Source organism: Callorhinus ursinus, unplaced genomic scaffold, assembly GCF_003265705.2.
Source record: "Callorhinus ursinus isolate GAN/ISIS: 27379988/994484 unplaced genomic scaffold, GSC_fseal_2.0 scaffold4, whole genome shotgun sequence".
NCBI classification, from domain to species: Eukaryota; Metazoa; Chordata; class Mammalia; order Carnivora; family Otariidae; genus Callorhinus; species Callorhinus ursinus.
The window spans coordinates 121,613,699-121,621,700 of record NW_027397066.1 but is presented as its reverse complement, the minus strand read 5'-3'; the positions used below and the strand labels follow the sequence as shown (position 1 = coordinate 121,621,700).

General features: G+C 35.5%; 1 long non-coding RNA gene across 1 annotated transcript in view; it reads left to right on the top strand.

Moving 5' to 3' along the window:
• The window catches only part of LOC112826106 (uncharacterized), a 30,974-nt gene that overhangs the window by 7,833 nt on the left and 15,139 nt on the right, over positions 1–8,002 (top strand). The gene's annotated exons all lie outside the window — the stretch shown is intronic.

Sequence of the window (8,002 nt, the reverse complement as noted above, 5' to 3'; positions counted from 1 at the left end):
ACAAACGGTAACAGCAGGAAGACCCCAAAACTTCGCAAAGCCATTTCCAGCCTATTGGAATAAATGCTCAATCGAAATAGAGCTCAAGTGTTTAAGCCATGGCATAGTTTTTTTTTTTCTCTTAAAAGTTACCATTCGTATTAACATTTTAACTTGTACCAAAAGTAAGGACCCGCGACTGCCCTCGGAAACTCACCGAAGGGGAGAGGCTCCCGGTTGAAATGGAGATGAAAACGAACATGCTTAGTATTTGCGACCCCACTGCGGGACTGGAATGATAATGATAACTACTTTTGAAAATCTGTTGGATTATATAATAAGTAGTAAAACCTGAGTTTTACCTGAGTTCTAGGATTTTTAGGGGAAACTCAAGTCTCCCAAATGTATGCTGTGATGTGATAAAGACAGCACCAATAGGCATTAAATATAGCAAGGATCAAATTATGGCAAATAGAAATGGTCCTAACTGGGGGCTATATTATAATTAGTATCTGGAGCCAAGACCACAATCAGCCCCCTCCCCATGATAAGCATACTTGAATGCATTTGTGAGGGGTTAGGCCTTCCTCAAGTACTTGGTATGGGTTTGTTCTTGTTGGGACATAGAAGAATAAAAAATAATGAACTGTTGGTTTTCATTACTGTCTTCGTTAGTATTCAGACTAAAAGACAACCACTTTTACCCCAATTGTAATTGACCCAAGTATAGTAAATTACGGAAAACTAAACAAGTCTTAAGTGAAGTAGAGGGCCTAGTGGAAAACATGGAAGTAGATCTGGTTTCAAATCTCAGCTCCTGAACACTGTAAATACAATAAGGATAAAAACTTGGTAGAAGTTACTTCATTTCTTTAAGTTTGGAGTTATTCATCTGTACAATAGTTTGTGTTTTGTTTTTTATTTTTTGGTATTAAATTTTATGAAAGCCCTGTTTGCATTACCTAAGGAAATGAGGAAAATTTGTTCATTTAAAAATGATTTTTAATCCTTACCTGGTTTTTATTCTACAAACTGTTAAACACTTTAGTTCATTTCACCTTTTTTTTTTTAATCCAGGTGTTTCCTAAACTGTTCTATGGAACATTAGTCCATTGCAAAACGTTAATAGATGCTTCGTGGAAAAATTTTCCAGCATCAGTACTGGGAAAACACATACCTGTTGCTGTGAGGTTATTGCACGTACATCCATGTAGCATTCTTGCCAAAAACATTTAGTCTGAATCTGTGAGGAACACTTGGATAAATTCACAATGTGATTTATTTGGACTTTTCAGTATAAGGTCGAGGCACAGAAGAAGTAAAAAAAGGACCAGTTTGCAGGTAGGGCAACTGAACTGGATAGGATCGTGGATTTTTTAAGTTTTAGAAGAATTTTGTGGACAAGTGAGGAAATTTGAACATGGAAGCAAAATTAGATATATTGTTGACTTAAGTTTCTCAGGTATGATAAATTGTGTTTATTACAAGAATGCTTTTGTTCTTAGGAGGTGCATGTTCAAGTCTTTAGGGGAGAGATCATGATATCTGTATGGGAACTTCTTTCAGATAGTTCAGGCCAAAAAAAAGTATGTATGTAAAGAGAAAACAGCCCTGTGTTAATTATGGTTCTAGGTGAAGAGTATATGAATGTTTTTTCAACTCTTCTACAGGTTTGATATTTTTAAAAATTAAAAGTTGGCAAAGAAATTATAGCTAGCAGCTACTAGTTTTCCTTTTTTTTTCCCTAATTAGCAATTACTTTAAAATATACTGGTAATGCTTATTTATAGGAAAATACAAAATTCATTATATACTAGTTTTCTTATAATCTGACCTTGAGAAATGGTGTGCCATGTCTAAGAACTGTAGGAAACTGAGAAATTACCTCATTCTTAAAGGCATAATATTGAATCTACACTGAGGCCTATTCACTGAGTAATGTTCAGGTACATCATCCAGTGACCCCTGCTCTATGCTGTGTATGTTGCGTTAGAATTTTAACAATATTAATGAATTCTTTGTAATCTGTTAATAGTTTTTAAAACGTTCGTTTTTTCCTAGAAATATTTCTTTACTGCTGTGTGCCCAGGCACTGTACTAGGTTCTAGAGATAAAGCTGCCATCAGTAATGTACAGATAAAGTTCCTGCCCACACACAGTTTACATTTGGGGAACAAGAAAGAACACAGAGTACAAGCAAATACCCATCAAATGATAAGTGCTATGTAGAATAATAAACTAGGGTTTAGAGGTTAGGGGACACCAGGTAAGGGTGGGCAAATACTATTTTTATACAGAGTGAACAAAGAAGACCTCACTGAGAAGGTGACAGTTGAGCAGAGATCTGAAGGAAGGGAAGGAGTGGGTTGTGGATATCTAAGTCAGGTGCGGACTGAGAAGGGGACAGCATGCTTGGCATGTTTCAAGAATAGCAAGGAGACCAGAGTGAATGAATGATCGTAAAAAAGAGAGTTGTAGTCGATGAGGTCAGAGAGGTAGCCAAGGCCAGATTATATAATACGCTTTCAGAGATGTTTTAGCTCCTTTTTAAATAGAATTGTCTGGGAAGCCTTTGCTGTAGTGCTAGTATATGTAGAACATAGTAGCTGCCAGCTGTTTTGTATTCGTTTTCTATTCCACAAACTCGGTGGTTTAAAAGAACGCAGATTTATTATAATTCTGTAAGTCTGAAGTCCAACACAGGTCTCACTGGGGTAAAATCAAGATATCAGCTGACTGCATTCCTAGAGAGGACAGAATCCTCTCTAGGGAAGGCTCTGTTGCTTTTGCCTTTCCTGCTTCTAGAGGCCACTTACATTCTTTAGCTTGTGGCCCCTTTCTGTCTTCAAAGCCATTAACATTGGTCAAAGATTCTCCACTGTTCAGGATTCCTGTGATTAAATTGGGCAAACCCAGATAATCCAGGATAATCTGTCCATATCAAGGTTCTTAACCTTAATCACATCTGCAAAATCCCTTTATCCTTATAAGATAACATTCACAGATTCTGGCAATTAGGGTGTGAACATCTGGAGAGGCATTCTTACCACAGTCCATCCTCCGACCCCCAAAGATTTCATGTCTGTTCACATGCAAAATCTCACCCCCCTTTCTCAGTCCCCCCCAGTTCTCAACATATCACAGCATTTCATCTAAATTTCAAAGTTCCCAAACCTCATGTAAATTATTTATAGGTAAGGCTCTGAGTACAATCCATCCTGGGGCAAAGTCCCTTTCCATTTATAGACTGGGAAATGAGAAAACGAGATGTCTGCTCCCAAAATGCAAGGGAAGAGGAGGCACAGGAGAGTAATTGTAGCCATTCGCATTCACAAAGGGAGAGGTGGAAGGAAAAAAGTAGTCACCAGTCCCAGACAATTTCAAAATCCAATCAGGCAGCCTCTATTAGTTTCAAGGCCAAGGAATAATCTGTGGTTCTTGGTTCTGCTCTCTGGGCTCACAGGTCCACTCTGGGCACTGCGGATCACAGCATGGCTATCCTTGTGGGGGCTATTATTAGGACCATCACAAGCATCGTTATTAGATTTAATATTATTTTTTTACTAATCTTCATTCAGTAGTGGTTCCTTAGCTCTTAAATTTCTCCATTAGCCCCAGTCAAGAGGTTAATTACCTTTACACAAATACACAATCAGTACTTGAGAAGCTCACCATTTTAAGGAACTTTATTGTACATCATTTCATGGTATATGCAAATATCCCATCTAATTTCTCTTAGATGAAAAATAATGCACTCCAAATTTTATACACAGACCATATTTTCTTTACCTGCAGTTAATTAATTCTAAAATTCTTGATTTCTGAAAAAATAAAATAAAAATAAAATTATTGATTTCTTTCAGGCGCAAGGGTACCTATATTATCCTTCATTTTATGGGATAGGCAAAGTTTTACAACTTCTAAGGTCATCGCCCTTGCCCTTTAAGGACACTGGAAACTCATTTCTGCCTCCCAGCAGGTGGCAGCAAATCAATATTCAATAAGGTGCAGTAAACTTATAATTTTCTTGTCCTGATAAACGTTCTGAGTGTTGCAGACTGTGGCTATTCTTAGCTAGAAGAGCAAAAAGACTATTGTTACCAGATTGTAGGAATTTATATCGGTGTATCAACTACTTGGGAGAATGTACTTATGTGACTAAATTTTATTATGTAGTTATATTAATATTAATTGTCTCTCACAGAACCCTAAGTCCATTTGTAAGCAGTTTTGTTGGAATAACAATAATGCTTATATGTTCTCTCCATAGATAATAATTCCCCATTGCCATTATTAGGCTAATATTCATCAACACAACACAGCCTTCAAAATTTATGGGATACAGATATGGTATTCTTAGAGGAAATATGTATAGCTCTTTTATTCCTTTATTAAAAAAGAACAGTTAATGATCTAAGTCAAGGTCAGCAAAATGATCCATGGGCCAAATGTGGGGCAGAGCCTGCTTTTGTACACCCTACAGATCTCTTAACAGAGCTCATTTAAAAATAGAGACAAATTACCAGTGTCTGGAATGAAAGATCACTAAAGATCTTACAGACATTAAAACACTGGCTCTCAACTGGAGGGGTTTTGTCCCCAAGGAACATTTGACAATGTCTAGAGACATTTTTGGTCATCACACCTGGGACTGCTACCAGCGTCTAGTGTGTAGAAGCCAGGGACACTGCTTTGCACAGGAGAGTTCCCCATGGCAATTTTCTGGCCCCAAATATCAATAGTACTGAGGCCAAAAAATTCTATTTAAAACCACAGAAGGAGACTATTACAAATTTAATACAATTTGATAACTTAGAAGAAATGAATAAATTCTTTGGAAAACAAAACCAAAACTGACTAAAGAAGAAGTAGAAAATCTTAGTAGTTGTACATCTATTACAGAACAAAGAACACTTTGCAAAGAAAACTTCAGGCCCCGATGCTTTCACTGGTGAATTTTATCAACATTTAAAGAATACATACTGTCAATCTTGTATAAACTCTTGGAGAAAACAGAGGAGGAGAGACTACTAACCCACTAATTTTATAATAACAGCATAACCATCATAGAAATATCTGACAAAGACATTAGAAGGAAAAGATCACAGACCAATAATCACTCATGAATATAAATGCAAAAATACTATATAAAACACTAGCAGACTGACCCTAGCAATAAAGGATAAAATACAATGGCCAACTGGGATTTTTCCTAGAATGCAAGGTTTGTTCAACATTTAATAAGTTAAACAATGTACCTTACCATATTAATAAAAGAAAAAATGTTATCATTTCAATAAACTTAGAAAAAGCCTTTGACACAATTTATTGCCAGCTTATGTGGGTGGAAAACATTCACAAAACTAGAAATAAAAGAGAACTGACTTCATTTTATACAGGGCATCTATGAAAGACCAATAGCTCCTATCATGCTTGATGGTGAAATATTCAGTCCTAGGATTAGGAAAGTTGAAAATGTCTGCTCTCACCACTTCTATTCAACTTCGTCTCGGAGGTCTTAGATACTGCAATAGGCAAAAATAAATTAAAATTATACAAGGTGTAAAGATTAGAAAGGAAGAATAAAACTGTCTATTCACAGGTGTCTACATAGAAAGTTATTTTTAAAAACTATAATTACTTGTCTTTAGATTAATAACTGCCCATATAGAAAATCTTTGAAATCTACTAGAATCAATAATTGAAATTAGTGAGCTCAGGATAAAAGATCAGTATACAGAAATCATTATTTCTATATATTAGCGAGCAGCAATTAGAAGATGGATTTTTAAACATAACATTTAAAATAGCATTATAAATACCTAGGAATAAATTTAATGAAAGACATGCAAGAACTGTACTACTCTGAAACACTGCTGAAATGAAAGACCTAAATAAACGAATATGTGTGTGGATGGATCTCTCTCTCTCCCCTATTTGTGCACACAGAACATATACCAAGAAAGACCATATTCTGGGCTATAAAACAGGCTCAACTGATTTGTAAGGATTGAAATCATGCAAAATATGTTTCCTGACCACAATAAAATTAAAATAGACGTCAATAATAAGTTTCTGGAAAATTCCCAGATCTCAGTAATCAAAGGCATAGATTTTCTAAGCTACTGGCCAAAGAAGTTCAGAAGGTTGACAGTGAAGACATGTTTCTTCTCTCCACAACCAGTTGAATCACATAGGAATTGACTGATTGATCAACTGATCACATTCTAACCAACTGCGCTAAGCTGGCACTGCGCTGAGATTGGGGCATACTGTGAGCAACTGTAGACGGCTGTTACATACTTGAATCTTGCTCTGGGACAGAGTTTCAGCATATTTAAAATTCATGAGATCATTCCCATTCCTTGCTTTCTTTCCCTCACAGCCTGAAAATACTGATGAAAAATCTGGGAACAAGACTGTGGGTGTAGTTGACAAAACAGAAAATCTGTTCCAGAACAGCTTTTGATGAATTTAATAAGTGAAAGATAATGAACATAGACTACATTTGCATAATGGCATAACAAAAAGCATTGAACAATGCCGACTCTCTGGGGAAACTACACTTTGGAAAGTAAATGTATGACTGGTCCTGGCAAGACTATCCATTCTATCTAAGGATGTGCATGGTTTGAAAAGAGGGGGGGAATCCCCCACATGCTTTATTCTCACTGATCTTAAATATCTTTCATCCTATTTTTCTGGAAATAATTAAAATTCATTTTCTAATAGAAAAATTCCCAGCATCTGGAGTCATCCAAATGTATCTCTTTCAAGGATTTATAAAAGTATACATTTCTCTTTAATAGACCTTCAGAAGGATTTGGTATAAATCATGTTCAATATTAAAAGGTTTTTTCCACCCTTGAAAAGAATTTTAGGTTACCCCCCAAATTATTTATTTTGACTGTCAATTATGGTTAATTTAACCAGATAATTTTCAAATTTCACTTTGTAAGAACAGTTTAGAAGACCTTTCTTACCAGAAGTTTCCTTCCTTTTTTCTAAAAAGGCACTATTATTTGAATGTTCTTTCAGTATCTACCTTTTGCAGTTTTTAACTTCATGCTACTTCTGGTCATTCTAAAGATAATTATACCATTTGGGTATAATGTTATACCATTTTGGCATAATTTTCTAAAATCTCAGGGGAAGTCTTCTTTTCTGATACTCATTCTATTTTAGATTTGAACATAAAGAAAAAACCAAATGTGATGGTTTTTTAACAGTCAATCATAACTGATATTATTGAGCTATTTGATGGCCATTTTGCTATTATCATAAGAGTAATTTTTCCTCTCAACATTCCTGTGGGATAGATACTACTGGTATCCCCATACTTATGAGGAAACTGAGACTCAAGGAGATTAACCAAAGTGCCCAAGGTCATATCTTAATGAATAGGAAAGCCAGGGTTTGAGCTCTTGTAACTGACTACAGTGTCCACATAATTCATCATTGATGTTTACTAGCTCTCATTTTGCTGTGCATTAACTAAAGTAATAGGACTACTGTTTCAGATCCCCAAGTTATTATGAATCTCCAATTTCAGGGCTCTCTCTCTCTCTCTAAAATGTACTAAAATGGTACCTTGTCTTCCTCTACGTGGCAGGTTTTCCTATGTGATACACAATTTCACCACATGGTGGCGCCATTTGCTGATAGTAGTTGACGTTAGGCTCAGACCAAAATAGAAATGTAAACAGAAAATAATTAAAGGTGTTAAAAAAAATAAGATTAAAAAAAAAAGTGGCCACAAAGGATTACAGTCTAGAATATCTTTTTAAAACATAAGGAATGAAAAGATCATAATTATAAAAAGGGTAAGAATAAATGACTCATAAAAGCTAAAAATAAAAAGATAAAAGATGAGCCTTTGTATTCATAAAGAAGTATGTGGGACAGATGTCAGAGACTTCCCACAGGAAGGAAAACACCAAAGGAAATGAACTAAATGAGAGCAGGTGACTTACAAAAAGAAGAAGAAGAAGAAGAAGAAGAAGAAGAAGAAGAAGAAGAAGAA